This window comes from Microtus pennsylvanicus, chromosome 14, assembly GCF_037038515.1.
Source record: "Microtus pennsylvanicus isolate mMicPen1 chromosome 14, mMicPen1.hap1, whole genome shotgun sequence".
Lineage (NCBI taxonomy): Eukaryota > Metazoa > Chordata > Mammalia > Rodentia > Cricetidae > Microtus > Microtus pennsylvanicus.
Window position 1 is genome coordinate 56,445,005 of NC_134592.1, and position 19,463 is coordinate 56,464,467.

The following is a 19,463-nucleotide window of genomic DNA, read 5'->3' on the forward strand; positions in this document are numbered from 1 at the left end:
GGCGTACAGCTTTAACGCCAGCTGCAGCAGGTGCCAACTCTAAGTTTGAGGACAGCCTAGTCTACACAGCAAGTTCCAGGCTAGCATCAGGCTACATAGATGCTGCCCCCTAACCCCAATCCCCACTCCTCCCCCAAATGGTGTGGGGGCAGCAAGGTGGCTCGCAGGGTAAAGGTCACTGCTGCCAAGCCTAACATCCTGAGTTTGATCCCCAAACTGGGATAGGAGAGAGCCAACTCCCGGAAGACGGCCCTTGACCTGGACATGCTCGCTGTGGCACCCACACATGCCCACGACTGAATTAATGAATGAAACCCAAAGCAAAAAGAACGTCCGAGGCACACTCAGGAAAGTCACTCTGTGCCTGAAGAACGGGTCATTTTGACTAGCTGGCTGCCAGGCCCTGCAAACACAGCCTCTCTGGACTCACTGCTGTGGGGCAAACTCTGAGCATTTACCTGTCATTCCGGAGTCGAGGGAGAGGTGGTGCTAGCGGTCTCCATAAGCTTGTGGCGTTCCAAGCCCAGAAGTAGACTTCCTACCTGGCGGGAGGCACAGGACGTGAAGCTGAGCGGTCAAAGCGGCCTTAGACAGCAAGCGTGAAGAAGGGCTGACTTGCTGACTTCTTCGGCCAGTGAGGCTGAAGACCGACTGAAGGAAAGCCCGGTGCAGAAAACGGACTGAGGGAACCTAGGATTGTTGGATTTTAAAACGCTTCTACTGAGAGCGGGAGTGAGGGCTCATCTGCCAAGATCCCACCCTGCTCTTGCAGGGGACCAGCACGGGGTTCTCAGCTCACAGCCGCCTGTAACTCCAGCTCCTGGGTCTCCGGCACGGCAGCGTCTCCTGGACTCTGTGGGTTCCTGCACACAACACCCAAGTATATATGTTGTTGTGTAGCATTTTCCTCGGAGACGGAAACTTCTTAAACCAGGAGGTACACAGCTACACAACTGAAAATAGCTGCAGGAAGTCCCTGAAACTGAGCAGACCCACTAGGCCCCTCCCTCCCTGTCAGGCTGGCGAGTGTCACTCTCAGAGAACTAGCTGCAAAAGAGCCTCTGAGAGCCAAGCAGCAGCCTGGAAGAAGCAGAACCCGGCCGAGCTGCCTGGACGAGGTGTCGATCTGCCGAGACACTGGAGGAGACGCTCCAGCCTGCTTGAGCTGCGTGCAGGTTGTGAGCCCTGGATTAGGGTCCCAGCGTTTGTGAGCTTCCCCTGTGTTGGGGAGGGCTCTGGTGATGCGGCTGACTCGGAGTCATTTCTGCGCCAGGAAGTGACCTCTCACCCATATTCTTATCAGTAACTCCAAGAAAACTCATTGGTTCACCAAGTTGGACTTTGACAGAATCCATACTTTTGTCTGCTGTGGGTTCCCCCTCCAGGGTAAGTAGGTGTGTGTGTTGCAGCTCCCCGAGAAAAGTCTTCTCAAAACACAACACATAACTAAAAAAAGAAAAAAGAAAAGAAACGGAAAAGCAGGCTTTGGAATGGGAGACAGACGAGACACTCCTTGAACTCAGAGTTGTATGGTGGAGCATGTCCCCCCAAATCCACCTTTTTCCTTTGGAACGGCGAGCAAAATATAAAGAGGTGGCGTCTTCTTGGGGTTTATTTAACCTTGACTGAGGGTAACTAAAACTCGGACAGGAAGGACTTTTTTCTCTCATCCAGGATGTCAGAAGAACCTCTGCTCTGTGAAGCAGCCCACCTAACTGTGGCCTCGGGCGTCAAGTCGGTTGTCCAAGCTCCAGACCTCAATCTGATTTCCAAGTAGAACAGCGGGGAGGAAGGAGACTCGGAGCAGGGGCTTTTGAAATTTTTATTTCCTGGCAAATGCTCTCCCTGGCCGAAGCCGTTGGGGAAAATGGGTTGGTCGATACTCTAGGCCAGAACTGCAGACCCCACAAGATGACTCAGAAGCTGAGGGAGAGCCAGGCTAAGCCTGGGGCCGAAGGGAAGGAAGGAAAAGAAAAGAAATAACTCCTCCAACGTTTGCCAATGGTCTGGGGTCAGTTAGACGGGGTGAGAGGGGGAGCACGAGGTGGCTCCGGGGGTAAGAACTGCCTAGAGTTACAATCACGCCTGAGAGGACTTCCCCCGGGCCCACGTACCAGCCATCAGGGCCCTCCTCCACTCCTCTCCCCGCTGCCATGAACAGAACGTGAAGAATCAGGACTTCGCAACTGTTTAAGATTCCAGGTAAGCCACCGTGGTCAATTTAGTGATGGTTTTTCTGCTTGAGAACTTGTAGCGAGCTCTTCTATGTGAAAGGAAAGTAGTTTTATGGGCCGAGGGTGCAGGTCGACCGGTAGAAAGACTTGCTCGCCTGGCACGTACGATTCCCCCAGTGCGTGATCCCCAGTAGTGGACCAAGCCCACAGCCAGCCGGGGAAAGGGGGAGGAACAAGAGGAGGGGAGGGAGAGAAGGGGAAGGAAAGGAGAGAGGGAGGGAGGGAGGGAGGGAGGGAGGGAGGGAGGGAGGGAGGGAGGGAGGGAGGGAGGGAGGGAAGGAAGGAGGGAGGGGTAAAAAGAGGGAGAGGAGGCGCGGCGTATGCAGATGAGCTGTCGCGCAGTGGCTGCCGGTCCGGCGGTGTCGGCGAGGCGTGTCCCGCGCGGTGACCGTCCCGCGTGGGGCGGATGGGATATCCGCGAGGAGCTCGGAGGGCGGCATGAGAGGGCGGCGAGGGGGCTTCGCGAGGGCGGTGACCGTCGGTTTTAAGTGCGTGTGTCGTGAGGGAGGGCGCGGTGTTGGGGACAGCAACTCATACTTACCTGGCAGGGGAGATACCATGATCACGAAGGTGGTTTTCCCAGGGCGAGGCTTATCCATTGCACTCCGGATGTGCTGACCCCTGCGATTTCCCCAAATGCGGGAAACTCGACTGCATAATTTGTGGTAGTGGGGGACTGCGTTCGCGCTCTCCCCTGATAACACTGGTGACAAATGAAAGGTTTAGCTCCTCGGTTGTAAAGTGACTGCTGTTGTCAAAAACAGTGCTGTGCCCACGGTCGTGGTTTGTGTTCTTCCTGTTACTTTATCCAACGGGGTGGGTAGCAGGGCTATTCCGTGTGAATTGACTGGAACGGCTTTGTAGTCTTGCTACACAAGAGTACGACTAAGCGCCCGTGTCTGCCGGCCCGCGTTGCCTTAAGAGCATTTGTGGCTCAGGCTGTTAGGTAAACCCGTTCTTGTGAACAGTTAGGATCAACTACCATGGGGCCTATTCAAGACCCACGTGTCTTCCGGGGCACAGTAATAGTCATTGCAGGCCCAGGAGGGGTCCCTTAGGACCGGCCAGGATTACCTGAACAGCCTTGGCGTCCCTGCATTGGCCGTCAGGAGCATCTCACACACTCGCAACCACAGCCTGGACTCTCAAGCGTCCCGTCACCCACTGGCTATTTAGGTCAACTCTGCCTTTCTCCTGGGGCTCTAGGATCCTCTCCCTAGAGCCAAAGCCCTCGTCCTTGGCTCTTTGCTCAAGCACCAACATCTGAACGTCCGTCCACCCTGCACAGTGGCCCCTGCAGTCGGGTCGGGTCGGGAAGCCCCAGAGAGAAGAGGCAGAGAGCACTTCTTGGCCAACTTCCAGTCCCCATTGGACAGAGATCACTGGAGGACGAGGCAGGCAGGCTACGACCGACCCGGGCTTTTTCGTTTTTGTAGTGGAAATCTAGTAGCTTAGCGTCATTGTAGCTAAGGTAAACATGAAACAGTTGTTTTTCTGGAGGTATTTAGACCTTGAAGAAATCATTGTTTAGAACAGGGATTGGCCAGGCGATGGTGGCACAGGCCTATAATCCCACACTTGGGAGGCAAGGTAGGAGGATCTCTGTGAGTTCGAGGTCGGACTGGTCTATAGAGTGAGTTCTAGGACAGCAGGATTGTTTCAGAGACCCTGTCTTGAGAAACCATAATAATAGTAATAATGATGATGATAAATAACTTCTTAAAATAAATATGTTCGGGGTTCAGCCCGTCGAGACTGGGCCTCCCTGCTGCCTCAGACCCGGATTACATCCTGGAGTGGCCCTCTTCTTTTGATCTTCCTGAGTAACTCAAACGGCCAGCACGTTTCATGCTCAGCGGCTGTAATGCGGGATGCCTCTGTCTAAGACCTTTCTAATAATAAAAGTTAAAATCCAGCACTTTATAATAATAAAGTTATAATCATGTTCTTCCTGAGGGTTCCAGGTTCATCCATCCCTTAAGTCGGATGACTTCCACCCAGCCTTACAGTTAGTTCCTGTGGAACCCTGGCTGTCCCATAACTCACTCTGTAGACTAGCCCGTCCTCCAACTCAAAGAGATTCTCCTGCCTCTGCCTCCTGAGTACTCGGACCTTTGCCTATTTACAACCGTCCGCATACGGCAGCTACACATAATTCGATTCATTTTTTTTTTAGATATTTATTATGTATACAATATTCTGTCTCCGTGCATGCCTGAAGAGGGCACCAGAGCTTATCACAGATGGTTGTGAGCCACCATGTGGTTGCTGGGAATTGAACTCAGGACCTTTGGAAGAGCAGGCAATGCTCTTAACCGCTGAGCCATCTCTCCAGCCCATAATTCGATTCATTAATGACGTTTCCATACGTGCACAATGTATCTCAACCGTGTTCACGACCCGTGTCACTCTCTTGTCCCCCTCACAGTCCCGCAGATCCCCTTCCTCTTCCCATCCAGCCTCCTCCACTTAACCTTTTTTATAAATGTTTTATTGCTTTTATTGAGCTATATACTTTTCTTCACTCCCCTCCCTTCCTTTCCCCTCCCCTCCTTCCCTCTCGCATGGTCTCCATGCTCCAAATTTACTCAGGAGATCTTGTCTTTTTCTACTTTCCATGTAGATTAGATCTATGTATGTCTCTCTTAGAGTACTCATTGTTGTCTAGTTTCTTTGGGATTGTGAATTGTAGGCTGGTTTTATTTGCTTTGTCTCTAAAAGCTACTTATGAGTGAGTACATATGATATTTGCCTTTCTGGGTCTGGGTTACCACACTCAATATGATGTTTTCTTTTTTTTCCCCCATGATATTTATTGAGCTCTACATTTTCCCTGCTCTCCTCCCTGTCTCTCCCCTCCCCCTTCAACCCTCCCCCAAGGTCCCCATGCTTCCAATTTATTCAGGAGATCTTGTCTTTTTCTACTTTCTACTTCCCATGTTGATTAGATTTATGTAAGTCTCTCTTAGTGTCCTCATTGTTGTCTAAGTTCTCTGGGATTGTGGTTTGTAGGCTGGTGTTGTGATCCAGCTGCCCTCACTCCCCCTGACTGAGAGCGGAACTTCCTTGTGGTCTGTAATTGACAAAGATGTTTGTGTTCTTTCTGGCCAGTGGGTCTCCACAGAAGGAGTAGAGGTATAAAAGGTTGCTGAGCAAACTAAAGGTTGCTGTTCTTCCACCTGAAAAGAAGCCTGTGTGGCTGCAGCAGGCTGGCTTTCTTTGCTTTATGTTTAAAAACCACCTATAAGTGAGTACATGTGATAATTGTCTTTCTGTGTCTGGGTTACCTCACTCAAAATAATGTTTTCTAGTTCCATCCATTTTCCCGCAAAATTCAAGCTGCTGTTATTCTGCTGTTTAGTATTCAATTGTGTAAATGTACCACATTTTTCTTATCCATTCTTCAATCAAGGGGCATTTAGGTTGTTTCCAGATTCTGGCTATGACAAACAATGCTGCTATGAACATAGCTGAGCACATGTCTTGTGGCACGATTGAGCATCCTTTGGATATATACCCAAAAGTGGTATTACTGGGCCTTGAGGAAGGTTGTTTCCTAATTTTCTGAGAAATTGCCACACTGACATCCAAAGGGGTTGTACCAGCTTGCATTTCCACCAGCAATGCAGAGGTGTTCCCTTTCCCCACAGCCTCTCTAGCATAAGTTGTCATCAGTGTTTTCGATCTTGGCCATTCTTAGAGGTGTACGATGAAATCTCAGAGTTGTTTTGATTTGCATTTCTCTGATGACTAAGGATGTTGAACATTTCCTTAAGTGTCTTTCAGCCATTTTAGATTCCTTGGTTGAGAGTTCTCTGTTTAGGTCTGTATTCCATTTTTTATTAGTGTCCAATTTCTTGAGTTCTTTGTATATTTTGGAGATCAGACCTCTGAGGTGGGGTTAGTGAAGATCTTTTCCCATTCTGTGGGCTGTCGTTTTGTCTTGTTGACCGTGTCCTTTGCTTTACAGAAGCTTCTCAGTTTCAGGAGGTCCCATTTATTGTTTCTCTCAGTGTCTGTGCTGCTGGGGTTATATTTAGGAAGTGGTTCCCTGTGCCAATGCGTTCAAGTGTACTTTCCACTTTCTCTTATATGAGGTGTAGTGTGGCTGGCTTTTTGTTGAGGTCTTTGATCCATTTGGACTTGAGTTCTGTGCATGGTGATAGATATGGGTCTATTTTCATTCTTCTACATATTAATATCCAGTTATGCCAGCACCACTTGTTAAATATGCTTTGTTTTTCCATTTGATAGTTTTTGCTTTTTTATCAGGTGTTCGAAGATGTGTGGATTGATATCCGGGTCTTCTATTCTGTTCTATTGGTCCTCCTGTCTGTTCTTATGCCAATACCAGGCTGTTTTCAGTACTGTAGCTCTGTAGTAGAGTTTGAGGTCAGGGATTGTGATGCCTCCAGAAGTTCTTTTATTGCTAAGGATTGTTTTGGCTAAGCTGGGTTTTTTTTTGTTTTTCCATATGAAGTTGAGTACTGTTCTTTCGAGGTCTTTGAAGAATTGTGCTGGGATTTTGATTTTTGATGGGCATTGTGTCGAATCTGTAGATTGCTTTCGATAAAATTGCCATTTTTACTGTATTAATTCTGCCTACCCAAGAGCATGGGAGGTCTTTTCACTTTCTGGTGTCTTCAATTTCTTTCTTCAAAGACTTAAAGTTCTTGTCATGCAAGTCTTCCACTTTTTTTGGCTAGAGTTACTCTGAGATATTTTATGCTATTTGTAGGGCCAGTAGTTTTTATTGGTGTCGTATGGCTCTTTTTGGTGTTGAGTGTGTTCTTACCTTGTCTATCCATCTTTTCCTCTGGTTGGTGTAGTTTGGACTGTGTCTCTGGTGTTGAGTCTTCTTGGTGCTAGCGGATCCAAGGCTCTGCTGCCCTTCGTGGGGCACTCAGGGCCAAGGTTCCAGTCAACCTGGAGGTCACTCAGCACTCACGGAGGTCGCTCCTCTCCGCAATACCGGGAATCGGGGAGTCGAACGGGCCTGCTCCCAAGGAGGTGGCTTGCTTGGGGCTGCTCCCACTGAGGTCGCTGCCTTGGGCCTGATCTGTCAGCGGTAGCTCCCTTGTACCTATCTGCTCCTGTGGAGGTCACTGCGTCGGGTCTGCTCAGGCTGAGGTCGCTGACTCAGGCCTGCTCCCGGGGCGGAGGTCCCTGGCTCGGGCCTACTCCCTCGGCGGTTGCTCCCGTGGGCCTGCTCCTGTGGAGGTCGCTGCCTCATGAACTTATTGAATACTATGGAGGCTGGCAAGATGTCTCGGCAGCTAAAAGCTGTTGTTGATCTTGCAGAGGACCACCCACCTTTGGATGGATCCATGTCAGCTGGCTCACAAACCTCTTCCGGCGGCTTCCCTCCTCTGGCCTCGGAAGGTACCTGAAGTTCGGCCCTGGAACCCAGGATCACTGGCACCTCGGAGAAGTCGCCTCCTGGGTTTCATGACTGAGTATCCGCACGGAGCCCCTACCCCATTAACATTTTTTAAATTTATTTTATGTGTATTCACGTGTGCCATACCACCTGTGTGCAAGGACCCGTGCATGTCCGAGGAGGACGTCGGATCGGGTGGAGCTGTGAGTTGTGCATATCGGGTCGGAGATGCTGTGAGCTGCCAGGTGAGCGCTGGGCACGGAAGCCCGGTCCTCTGCAGGAGCAGCCAGCGCTCTAAGCTGCCGAGTCATTTCTCCGGCCCCACTGCTCCACTTTCGTGTCTTCTATGTCTGGTTTATGGGTTTGTGTCCTCGTTTGCTGGTCTGATGGTTTTGAGACAAGATCTCACTGGGTAGCCCTGGCTGGCCTGTACTAGAGATGTGTAGACCATCCATACCTAGCCCTGAACTCACAGCGATCCGGGACCGCCAGAGTGCTGGGGTGGATTAAAGGGGCCGTGCGGGCGAGTAGCAGGTCAGCTTCACATGAGTTAGTGCCCCTGGGAGGAGGGTTGAAGCTCGGTTGAGAAAGGATCGGGCTGAAGGCCTGAAGCCTGAATGAGGGAAGGCCCAACCAACGACGAGAAAGCCCGGCACGAGCAAATCCCCGAGTGCAGTGGACGACGGCCCCCCGCCAGGATCCTAAGTTTAGGGTCATCGTAGGCTACAAAGTGCGGTCGGGAGACCCTGTCGTCCTCGCGGTGGCCCGGGGTGGGGTGGGGGTGGGGGAGGAAGGGGGTATTTAAAAACAAAAAACAAAAAAAAAAGCAAAGTGGGGCGGGGCGTATGCAGATAAGGTATCGCGCAGTGGCTGCCGGTCCGGCGGTGTCGGCGAGGCGCGAGGCGCGTCCCGCGCGGTGACCGTCCCGCGTGGGGCGGATGGGATGTGCATGAGGAGCTCGGAGGGCGGCATGAGAGGGCGGCGAGGGGGCGTCGCGAGGGCGGTGACCGTCGGTTATAAGTGCGTGTGTCGCGAGGGAGGGCGCGGTGTTGGGGACAGCAACTCATACTTACCTGGCAGGGGAGATACCATGATCACGAAGGTGGTTTTCCCAGGGCGAGGCTTATCCATTGCACTTCGGATGTGCTGACCCCTGCGATTTCCCCAAATGCGGGAAACTCGACTGCATAATTTGTGGTAGTGGGGGACTGCGTTCGCGCTCTCCCCTGATAACGCTGGTTGTGAAAGAGAGAGTTCATTTTGTTTCCACTGATTTGGCAACTGTTGATTCTCTTCTTCGTACTCATTGTCCATTGTTCTCCGGAATTTAGATAGCAACTTCTCCCTGCTGTTGTGTAATTTGTCTGATTGCTGGGGAAGCTCCTGTTTTAGGCCACACTTGGAAGTCAAAAAGCCTTGTTTTTTGCGCTTGGTAGTGTAGCTCCCTGTGGAAGGAGCCTGGTACTTGAAGGAAGCCCCGTGGATTACTCAAGCTTTCTCTCCTTCCTCCTTTTTCTTCTCTTCTTTTGGTTTTTTGCTTTGCTGAGACAGGATTTCCTTGTGTTCCTGACTGTCCTGGAACTCACCTTGTTGACAAGGCTGGGCTGGAAATCATAGCTGGGATTAAAGGCGTGCACCATCGCAGCTCAGGTCAGCCTGCTTTCTTACAGACTCTGTAAGACTTTAAGACAATCCTGAAGCCATTTTTGACAATTCTGAATCCTCTCAGCCTCTGTGCCATAGTGCTTTTCCTCCTCCCCTGGGAACCAAGGACCTAACAGCTACACTCGCACGTACTCAGTTCATGAACAATTACCCATATACGTATGCTTTGGTTAGGTCCCCTGGGAAATGGGGTCAAAATGACCTCTTACCTCATCTGATCTGGCAACAGCTCTCCAGTCAATTATTGGTAATAGCCCTTTCAAATAAGCCAATCAGAATAGTCAAAGAACAATCCCCCCCTTGCTTCTGTGGCCCCTTTAAAAATAGACTCTACCAGCTACTCGGGGTCCCTCAGCTTCCCAAATGCTGGGGGACCCTGTCATGACAGAATTAATAAAATCCTCATGCTTTTGCATCGGCTGTGGTGTGTGAGATGGTCTCTGGGGGCGACTCCTCAGTGTTTGGACGCTAGAGTCCAACAACTCCAGGACCAACAGCCCAAGTATGCTAATTAAGAAAATGCCCTTCTGCCGGGCGGTGGTGGCGCACGCCTGTAATCCCAGCACTCGGGAGGCAGAGGCAGGCGGATCTCTGTGAGTTCGAGGCCAGCCTGGTCTACAAAGGGAGTCCCAGGACAGGCTCCAAAGCTACAGAGAAACCCTGTCTCGAAAAACAAAACAAAACAAAACAAAAAAAAAAAAAAGAAAATGCCCTTCTGCCGTACTTGAGATAAAAACCAGAAAAACCAAAAGCAACTTGTGGAGGACAAGTCCATCACTATTGAAGGAAGTCAGAGCAGGAACTCAAGGCAGAAATCTGGAGGCAGAAACTAAAGCAGAGGCTGTAGAGATGTGCTCAGACTACTTTCTTAGATCACCCAGGACCACCAGCCCAGGGGTGGCACTGCCCACAACAGGCTGGGTATTCCTACATTCGCCATTGAGATACGCTCTTCCGGGGCTGGAGAGATGGCTCAGAGGTTAAGAGCATTAGCTGTTCTGCCAGAGGTCCTGAGTTCAATTCCCAGCAACCACATGGTGGCTCGCAACCTTCTGTAATGAGATCTAGTGTCCTCTTCTGGCCTGCAGACATACAGACAGAATATTGTATATATAATAAAGAAATGCTCTTCCGGCTCTCCTGCCTATCGCTGATCTTATAGAAGCAGATTCTCAGAACTGAGCTTCCCTCCTCTCTGTTGACTCCTGTCGAGTTGACAGAAAGTCAGTTTAATCTCAGCAGCACTCAAACAGTGCAGGATCAGTGGTGAATTCAATGCTAGCCTGGCATACTCGCTATATTTATGTCAGCTTGACACAAGATAGAGTCACTCACTGGAAGGGAGGGAACTTCAATCAAGAAAATGCCTTTATAAGATCTTGCTGTGTGGCTTTTGCTTTTTCTTTCTCGCTTTGGGTGGTTTTTTGGGGGGGGGTTGCTTTTTTTGATTGTTTTTGAGATAGGGTTTCTCTGTGTCACAGCCCTAGCTGTCCTGAAACTCGATTTGTAAACCAGGCTGGCCTCAAACTCAGAGATCTGCTGGCTTCTGCCCCCTGAATGCTGAGGTTAAAGGGCCACCTACTGAGCCAGTGAATTTCACCAGGGTTGTCAGAAGGGTGTGTGTCTGTGTATAAATTTTGCACAAGGAAATTGTCTTTTCTCGCTACAGGTTAATCATTACATGAACAAAGCAGTTCACAAAAAATACAGAGATTCTTTGAAATCAGAACATCATCATCATCATCATCATCATCATGCTTCCCCAGTTCCCAAGCCCCATACCAGTTACTATATTAATTCTTAGCTGAGTTAATAAAATAATTCTTTCACCTCAGAGGCTTAAAACTACTTGCGGTTTACAGAGGCATAGATAAGTGGGTTTTACTCCATTGTCGCACATTTCCCATTGTTGTTCCTCCTCACAACCCCAAAGTCCTAGGTTCTTCAGAAACTATTCGTCACAAACAAGTGCCTTTCTGTTTCAGTATAATTCTTTTGCCAAGTTTCATAATCTGGCAAGAACAATTTCTGCGTCTTCCCCCAATTTCCTCAATTCTTTTACTACTCAGATTTCCTCCCACTGGTGCAGGAGAATTGTTTGTATTCTGTCAATCACGTTTTAAATAAACGCTGATTGGCCAGGAAAGCGGGACAGAAACCCCAACAAGCAAGCCAGCCCTTCATGTTACACCCCACCTTTACAGCTTTTTTTTAAAAAAAATTATTATGTATACAATATTCTGTCTGTGTGTATGCCTGCAGGCCAGCAGAGGGCACCAGACCTCATTACAGATAGTTGTGAGCCACCATGTGGTTGCTGGGAATTGAACTCAGGACCTTTGGAAGAGCAGGCAATGCTCTTAACCTCTGAGCCATCTCTCCAGCCCCCCTTTACAGCTTTAATGCCGTACAGCACATCCATTCTTTCAGAAGCCACAGGTGTGGAAGGAAAAAAGAACATAAAGAACAAGTATACTAATAGAAGTATTGCTATAGCCAGATCATCTTCATAGGTGGACTCCGTAGAAGCCGCCCTCGGGGCACGGGTGTTCTCTCCTTGGCCCGCTAGTAACACGCTCATTTAGCTGCAGCTTCGTTGCCTGGAGGGAACTGCTTCCTGCATCTCAGGAACCGCGCATAGAAGGCTACGCTTTGCCGTCTCTGGCAATATACACTCCCCTCACATAACTTGTGCTAAATGGTCATTGACGTCCAACTGTATATTCATACACAGAAGATCCGTGCTGTTCTCAGCTGTCTGGTCGGAGAAGGATTTCTCCGCTGCACGTTGACATAGCAGTTAGTGCAGAGATCCACAACTCGTCAAAATGTTGACGGTACGGAACTGTGAGCACTCAACTACAGATGGATGATCTACAGCACCCTCCCCAGCCCAAGATTCCGGGAACTCAGACTGTAAGGACTGTCTGCACGGGAGGAGAGCTATGAAACTGTGTGCTGTCCGCGATGCAACCTTGTACACCTCACAAGACGTGTATGCGCAAGACGCTTCGTGGTTAAGAACCGCTCTTCCAGAGGACCTGGGTTCGATTCCCAGCACCCACATAGCCGCTCACAATGCACTGTTTCAGGGGATCCGATGCCTTCTTCTGGCCTCGGTGGGCACTGCACAGGAATACATGCAGGCAAAACACCCATATATGCATTTGATACTTCTTTTTCGAGACAAGATTTCGCTGTAACTTTGGAACCTGTCATGGCTTTGAATTCTAGGCAGCAGGTGAGTGGCGCTCCTGTTGGATCTGCTATCTCCTCTGCCCGTGGTCAGCAATGCTAAACCATGTTCTGCGTGAATCTATCACAACATCCCTCCACCAAAGCTAGAGCATAAGGAACCTTTATTTTATTAATTAAAACACGAATCCTACATTAAATTTTCCCGCATTTTTTGGGGTGGGTGGGCACATGTGCCAGAGGACACCTTGTAGAAATCCATTTGCTCCTTTCACCATGTGAGTTTCAAGGGCTGAACTCAGCTTTAGTGGGTTTTGGAGACAGAGGCTGGTGGATCTCGGTGACTCTCTTTGAGCCCAGTGTATGGCCGGTCTGCATAGAGTTCAGGCCAGTTAGGAACTCTTAGACACCTTCCAACACACACAGAAAAGAAAAGAAAAGAAAAAAGAAAAGAAAAGAAAAAGGGAGAGAGACAAAGGGAGAGATAGGGAGGAAGAAAAGAAAGAAGAAAGGAAAGAAAGGGAAAGAAAAAGGAAGAAAGAAGAGAGATGAGGGCCCGAGAACCAGGTTATACTATTTCCAGGCCAGTCTGGGCTACGTGGAAAATCTACAGGAAAAGTAAATAATAAAAAAAGCATCATCAATTGTAGTTTAATTTTCTTGAGTTTTTGTTGTGGGATTTTTTTATACTGCGTGAAGATGTATTTGCTGTGGTTGGTGTAATAAGCGGAATATGCAGGAGGAGGTATAGGGTTTTCCGGGGAGACAAAGGAAGAGGCACAGGGGAGATGCCAGGAGACACTGGGAGCGAACAGGAGGTGCAAGGAGACGCCAAGTGGTAAAACGTAGATTAATATATAAATGTGTGGTTAAGTTATGTAAGAGGAACATATCTAAGCTATTGGCCGAGCTTTCACAACTGTCTCCTTGTTATTTGTGAGCTGGCAGACCAAAGAAAAGTCTGACTCCAAATTTATAAAAAGTATTTGTGTGTATGGATGTTTTGCCTGCGTGCATGGATGCCTTTGCACCACATGTGCGCAGTGCCTGTGGTGGCTAGAAGAGGGTGTTGGAGAACCTAGAATTGGGAGTCACAAACGGTTGTGAGCTGACATGTGGGTGCTGAGAATTAATTTAACCTAGATCCTTTGGAAGAACAGTATTCTTAATCCAGTCCCAGGCAAAAGCCATTAATGTTTACTTTTCCTTGTTTGTGAGGGCTGGTTGGATTGCTTGTCTCTAGTAGCGGCCTTAGCACCTCAGAGTTTTATTATTATGTCCCAGATGGTGTGTCTTCCAATATTCCGTGGTTAGGTAATACTTACATCGGACTTGAAAGAAAGAGCTAAGCGGCTAAGAGCACTGGTTACACAACTCTTAGAAACCACCAGCTGCAAAACCTGGTGCTTACACTACTACTACTCTGAGCTGCCAGTAAACGCAAACAGAAAGAATTAGGCCACAGTGCAGACTTAGAAGAAACCCTGCTTTTAAAACAGAAAGACCAGGGGAGAGCGCGAACGCAGTCCCCCACTACCACAAATTATGCAGTCGAGTTTCCCGCATTTGGGGAAATCGCAGGGGTCAGCACATCCGGAGTGCAATGGATAAGCCTCGCCCTGGGAAAACCACCTTCGTGATCATGGTATCTCCCCTGCCAGGTAAGTATGAGTTGCTGTCCCCACCACCGCGCCTTCCCTCGCGACACACGCACTTATAACCGACGGTCACCGCCCTCGCGAAGCCCCCTCGCCGCCCTCTCATGCCGCCCTCCGAGCTCCTCACGCACATCCCATCCGCCCCACGAGGGACGGTCACCGCGCGGGACGCGCCTTGCGCCTCGTCGACACCGCCGGACCGGCAGCCACTGCGCCACAGCTCATCTGCATACGCCCCGCCCTCCCCTGCACTCAGAGGCTCTGCCCCGAGCTTCCGCCCAGTGTGCACCCAACTCTAGGACGCGCCCAGAGAGGCCCTCGCCCTGGGCCTGAATGGGGACTGCGCGACGGCCACACCTCCAGACCTTTACACACCAGCCCCTTTACACACCCTCCGCCGTCCGCGGGCACCGTCTCGGGATGACAAGCTGGGGTGTCGATGCAGTGTTGACGTGAGCCTGTAGTTCCAGCACTAGGACCAAGGGCTCAAAGCCATCCCCGGCCAGGTAGAGACTGTGAGGCCATCTGGGCTACAAGCGGGCCGTGTCTCAGAAGAAAAAAACAGTAATTCACGCGCCCGCGCAGATAGCTTGCTGTGCGAGCCTGGAGACCTCTCTTCTACCCCCAGAATCCACAGGAGGATTCCAGGAAGCTTTTCTCTGACTCCTACGCTCGAGAGCTCCGTGAAAACAACACAACAGGGTAAAGAGCCCACAAACACTAGGTTCTTTTCTTTCGCTCTAGTTCAGTTGCTGCTGGGTGTGGAGGTTGCAGACCTTTAACCTCCGCATTCCAGAGGCAGAGGCAGAGGCAGGGGCTGGTCGGCAAGGCAGAGGGAGGCAGGGACGCAGAGGGAGCTCTGAGACCGAGGGCCTACTTGTCTACGTCTCAACTCCCATCTTTCTTCTCTGGCAGATACATGGTTTCTCCGGTGCTCAACATTTTTTTGGGAATAGATCAGTGCTGCCAAGAGCAGTCTTGTTTCAAGGCAAAACCCTAAGTTAATTAAATGCCATGTTCTACAGTGTTTTGGAGTGGTTACCTATCTATGTGAAATACAATCCCTATGTATCTAAAAAACATGATTAGTCTAACTATGAGTAAGAAAAACATGGATGACTATTGACCTATAATACTTAATACCTGTATAATCTAAAGACTAAGATTTTATATTAGAATATTAAGCCATCTTAAGCAACGGTGCAGTAAATGAGGACAGTGGTCTCAAAATATAAACCATGTGTAAGTATCTTGATCAGAGGTAGAAATGTATAATGGAATATGATAAATCCATCCTAAGATTGTATTAATATACAAAATGTCGCCGGGCGATGGTGGCGCACGCCTTTAATCCCAGCACTCGGGAGGCAGAGGCAGGCGGATCTCTGTGAGTTCGAGACCAGCCTGGTCTACAGAGCTAGTTCCAGGACAGGCTCCAAAACCACAGAGAAACCCTGTCTCGAAAAAGAAAAAAAAAAAAAATACAAAATGTCTTAAACAGAGGTATATGACAAAATAACTTTGCATAGGTGTACAAATATTGCCAAAATAGGAGCATATTCAACATAACAAATATAATTTGAATCTGTATCAATATACAAAATTTATACCAATGTAAATTTACTACAAATAATAGCTCACGCCGGGCAGTGGTGGCGCACGCCTTTAATCCCAGCACTCGGAGGCAGAGGCAGGCGGATCTCTGTGAGTTCTAGGCCAGCCTGGTCTACAAGAGCTAGTGCCAGGACAGGCTCCAAAGCTACAGAGAAACCCTGTCACGAAAAACTAAAAACAAAAAACAAAAAAACCACAAGTATTTACTCTATTGCTCACTATTGCTTTAAGTGTAATAAGCTCACACTAATCTACCTATATATTGGCTCTTGGCTCGTACCCACATCGGGAGCGCCAGAAGGAAAACGCAAATAAAGCTCCAAATTGGTAAAAATAAGGGGTTCTTTATTTAAAGGGGGACTTACAGAACACAGTCTTCTGTATGAATGGGAAACAGGAGCCGAATCCAACATCCAGGTGTGAGAAAGGAAACGCACCTTTTTGGTACCAAGGCCACGCCCAACCTGGTCCAGTCTCTGAAACAGCATTGACTAAAGGAGGACCCCATCAAAATATATCTGAGCTACACAACCCTTGCTCTTGTGTGTGCGTGTGTTTGACTTACTTTAAACGGAAGCACAGCAGGGACAGAGTGGAAAGGAGGAGAGGTCCCCAGAAAGCAGTTCAGCCCCTAAAAGGCTCCAGTGCCGGGTCCAGCTCCTATTCTCATTTCCTACCATACACCACCAGGTGAGGCAGGCAAGGAAGCAAGCCTTAACAAAAGCCTGGCTGCAGTCAGTAGCAGCTCGTTAGGGACAGGACCTTAACGGCCATTTCTCCAGCCCACCCTGCTTCGGACAGCAAGTGAAGTCACGCTTGAGGAACAGGCCGTACAAGCAGTGCTTTAAGCCGCTGAGCAAATCAGTTTGTAATTACTGGTCTTTCCTACTCTGCTTTAAGTGGCTGCGATCCCCCGAGTCCCAAGCCGAACCTCGGGCCTCTTGTCAGGCAGGTGCCCTCTCTCGGGCTTCTGCTGAGCTGGCAGGGTCGCCGCTCCTCTTAAGTTGTTCCGGGTCTGTAAGCCCTGACTGAGCCTCAAACTCAGTACAGGTGGTTGATAGGAGACCAGTAGCTGAATATCTAATTTCTCCTTTTTCCTTTGCAAATTGGTGCTGGCTGACCTAGACCTCAAGACGTAGACAAGTAGGCTCTCGATCTCAGAGCTCCCTCTGCGTCCCTGCCTCCCTCTCCTGTAACACCTGATTCTGTGTTACCCCCTCGGTACAGTTCGCGTGTCACTGTACCGTGCGCAAGTTGGGCAAGGGCCTGGAGATTGAAAGAACACACAAAGAGACCTGGGTCATTTGAGAGGAAATCAGCGAATGCCGTTTTTTCAACCTTGGGGAAATCCTTATATACCTCGCTGCTGCACAAGGGTTTCCGCCCAGGCAGGTGGGAAATGACCACACCAAAGATGGAGTCAACAATGCCCTACAGCTAATCACCAGGCGGGGCAGGGGGAGCACAGGAACAAACAGAATGTTTTAGCTGGCTGACCAGAAACTGTCCTCAAGATGAACCCCAGGAACAGGGGCAGACCCGGGCCCTACACTCTGCCTTGCCGACCAGCCCCTGCCTCTGCCTCTGGAATGCGGAGGTTAAAGGTCTGCAACCTCCACACCCAGCAGCAACTGAACTGAGCGAAAGGAAAGAACCTAGTGTTTGTGGGCTCTTTACCCCGTTGTGTTGTTTTCACGGAGCTCTCGAGCGTAGGAGTCAGAGAAAAGCTTCCTGGAATCCTCCTGTGGATTCTGGGGGTAGAAGAGAGGTCTCCAGGCTCGCACAGCAAGCTATCTGCGCGGGCGCGTGAATTACTGTTTTTTTTCTTCTGAGACACGGCCCGCTTGTAGCCCAGCTGGCCTCACAGTCTCTACCTGGCCGGGGATGGCTTTGAGCCCTTGGTCCTAGTGCTGGAACTACAGGCTCACGTCAACACTGCATCGACACCCCAGCTTGTCATCCCGAGACGGTGCCCGCGGACGGCGGAGGGTGTGTAAAGGGGCTGGTGTGTAAAGGTCTGGAGGTGTGGCCGTCCGCGCAGTCCCCATTCAGGCCCAGGGCGAGGGCCCCTCTGGGCGCGTCCTAGAGTTGGGTGCACACTGGGCGGAAGCTCGGGGCAGAGCCTCTGAGTGCAGGGGAGGGCGGGGCGTATGCAGATGAGCTGTGGCGCAGTGTCTGCCGGTCCGGCGGTGTCGGCGAGGCGCGTTCTGCGCAGTGACTGTCCCGCGTGGGGCGGATGGGATGTGCGTGAGGAGCTCGGAGGGCGGCATGAGAGGGCGGCGAGGGGGCGTCGCGAGGGCGGTGACCGTCGGTTATAAGTGCGTGTGTCGTGAGGGAGGGCGCGGTGTTGGGGACAGCAACTCATACTTACCTGGCAGGGGAGATACCATGATCACGAAGGTGGTTTTCCCAGGGCGAGGCTTATCCATTGCACTCCGGATGTGCTGACCCCTGCGATTTCCCCAAATGCGGGAAACTCGACTGCATAATTTGTGGTAGTGGGGGACTGCGTTCGCGCTCTCCCCTGGAAATGTTGGTTCTAATAAAAGATTTGTTCTCAACCATAACGTGTGTTTAGTTTCTTATCATTACCCCGGAATACTGTACATAGTTCTCCGTAGTGTCTAGTCGTCCGCCCGGCTAAGGCTAAAAGTTATTTGACTATGAAGGAATCGTCGTTTAAAACAGTGACACGTGAGGTGGTGGTGCTACGTAAAACGCCTTTAATCCTAACACTTGGTAGGCAAGACGGGAAAGATAGAAAACAGAGAAGATAGTGTCTTGATAAACAAAATAATGACTATAATTGTCATGTATACAATATTCTGTGTATGGTACAGGAGAGGGCACCAGACCTCATTACAGATGGTTGTGGGCCACCATTTCGTTGCTGGGAATTGAACTCTTCCAAAAAGAGCAGGCAATGCTCTTAACCTCTGAGGCATCTCTCCAGCCGCCTATATATTTGTAAAATAAATATGTCCGTCGAGACTGGGCCTCCCTGCAGCCTCAGACCCCGATTACATCCTGGAGTGGCCCTCTTCTTTTGATCTTCCTGAGTAACTCAAACGGCCAGCACGTTTCATGCTCAACTGCTGTAATGCGGGATGCCTCTGTCTAAGACCTTTCTAATAATAAAAGTTAAAATCCAGCACTTTATAATAAGAAAGTTAAAATCATGCTCTTGCTGAGGGTCCCAGGTCCATCCTTCAAGTCTGATGACTTAGCCTTGCAGTTCCTGCACCGGAAGACCTCTCTTCTGGCTGGGCTCTGCACGCTCGTGGAATACACAAACACATAATTATCTAAGCTAGAATGAGGGGGTGGTTCCGTCAGTAAAACACGCGCGTCAAATGCATGCCCCTTAATGTCATACTGCTGCGCAGGGCTTTAAAATTTCTCAGCCAGCTGTGTTTGCCATGAGTTAGTGTAGTTCTAGGCCACCGGAGTGACAGTGACAAGACATAAGAAGGGAAATCACACACACACACACACACACACACACACACACACACACACACACTATACATATATATAAATTTATGTGATCTCTCACCTAAGATGTGGTACAAGCTTCAAGGAAGAGTGCCCGCAGAGAAGGTGTGTGTGTGCTGTGCTTCCTGCGTCGGAGCCCTTGCACCTTTGGCATTACCTGCTTATGTTTTAAGGAACAGTCTGGTTTCTTCTGGAAAGGAAGATTGTATGTTTAAGTTTCCA

At 49.8% G+C, this 19,463-nt stretch overlaps 4 non-coding genes across 4 annotated transcripts; 3 read left to right on the top strand and 1 right to left on the bottom strand.

Annotated features, from left to right (window-relative positions):
- The first annotated feature begins 2,767 nt into the window (after nucleotides 1-2,767).
- Nucleotides 2,768-2,931, top strand: LOC142835385 (U1 spliceosomal RNA). Its single transcript, XR_012907821.1, has one exon. It is a non-coding gene; the product is annotated as a U1 spliceosomal RNA (small nuclear RNA).
- A 5,748-nt stretch (nucleotides 2,932-8,679) lies between these two features.
- Nucleotides 8,680-8,843, top strand: LOC142835372 (U1 spliceosomal RNA). The gene has a single exon (XR_012907817.1). It is a non-coding gene; the product is annotated as a U1 spliceosomal RNA (small nuclear RNA).
- A 5,136-nt stretch (nucleotides 8,844-13,979) lies between these two features.
- On the bottom strand, nucleotides 13,980-14,143 carry LOC142835397 (U1 spliceosomal RNA). The gene has a single exon (XR_012907829.1). It is a non-coding gene; the product is annotated as a U1 spliceosomal RNA (small nuclear RNA).
- Nucleotides 14,144-18,109: 3,966 nt separating this feature from the next.
- Nucleotides 18,110-18,273, top strand: LOC142835408 (U1 spliceosomal RNA). Its single transcript, XR_012907840.1, has one exon. It is a non-coding gene; the product is annotated as a U1 spliceosomal RNA (small nuclear RNA).
- The last annotated feature ends 1,190 nt before the right edge of the window (nucleotides 18,274-19,463 follow it).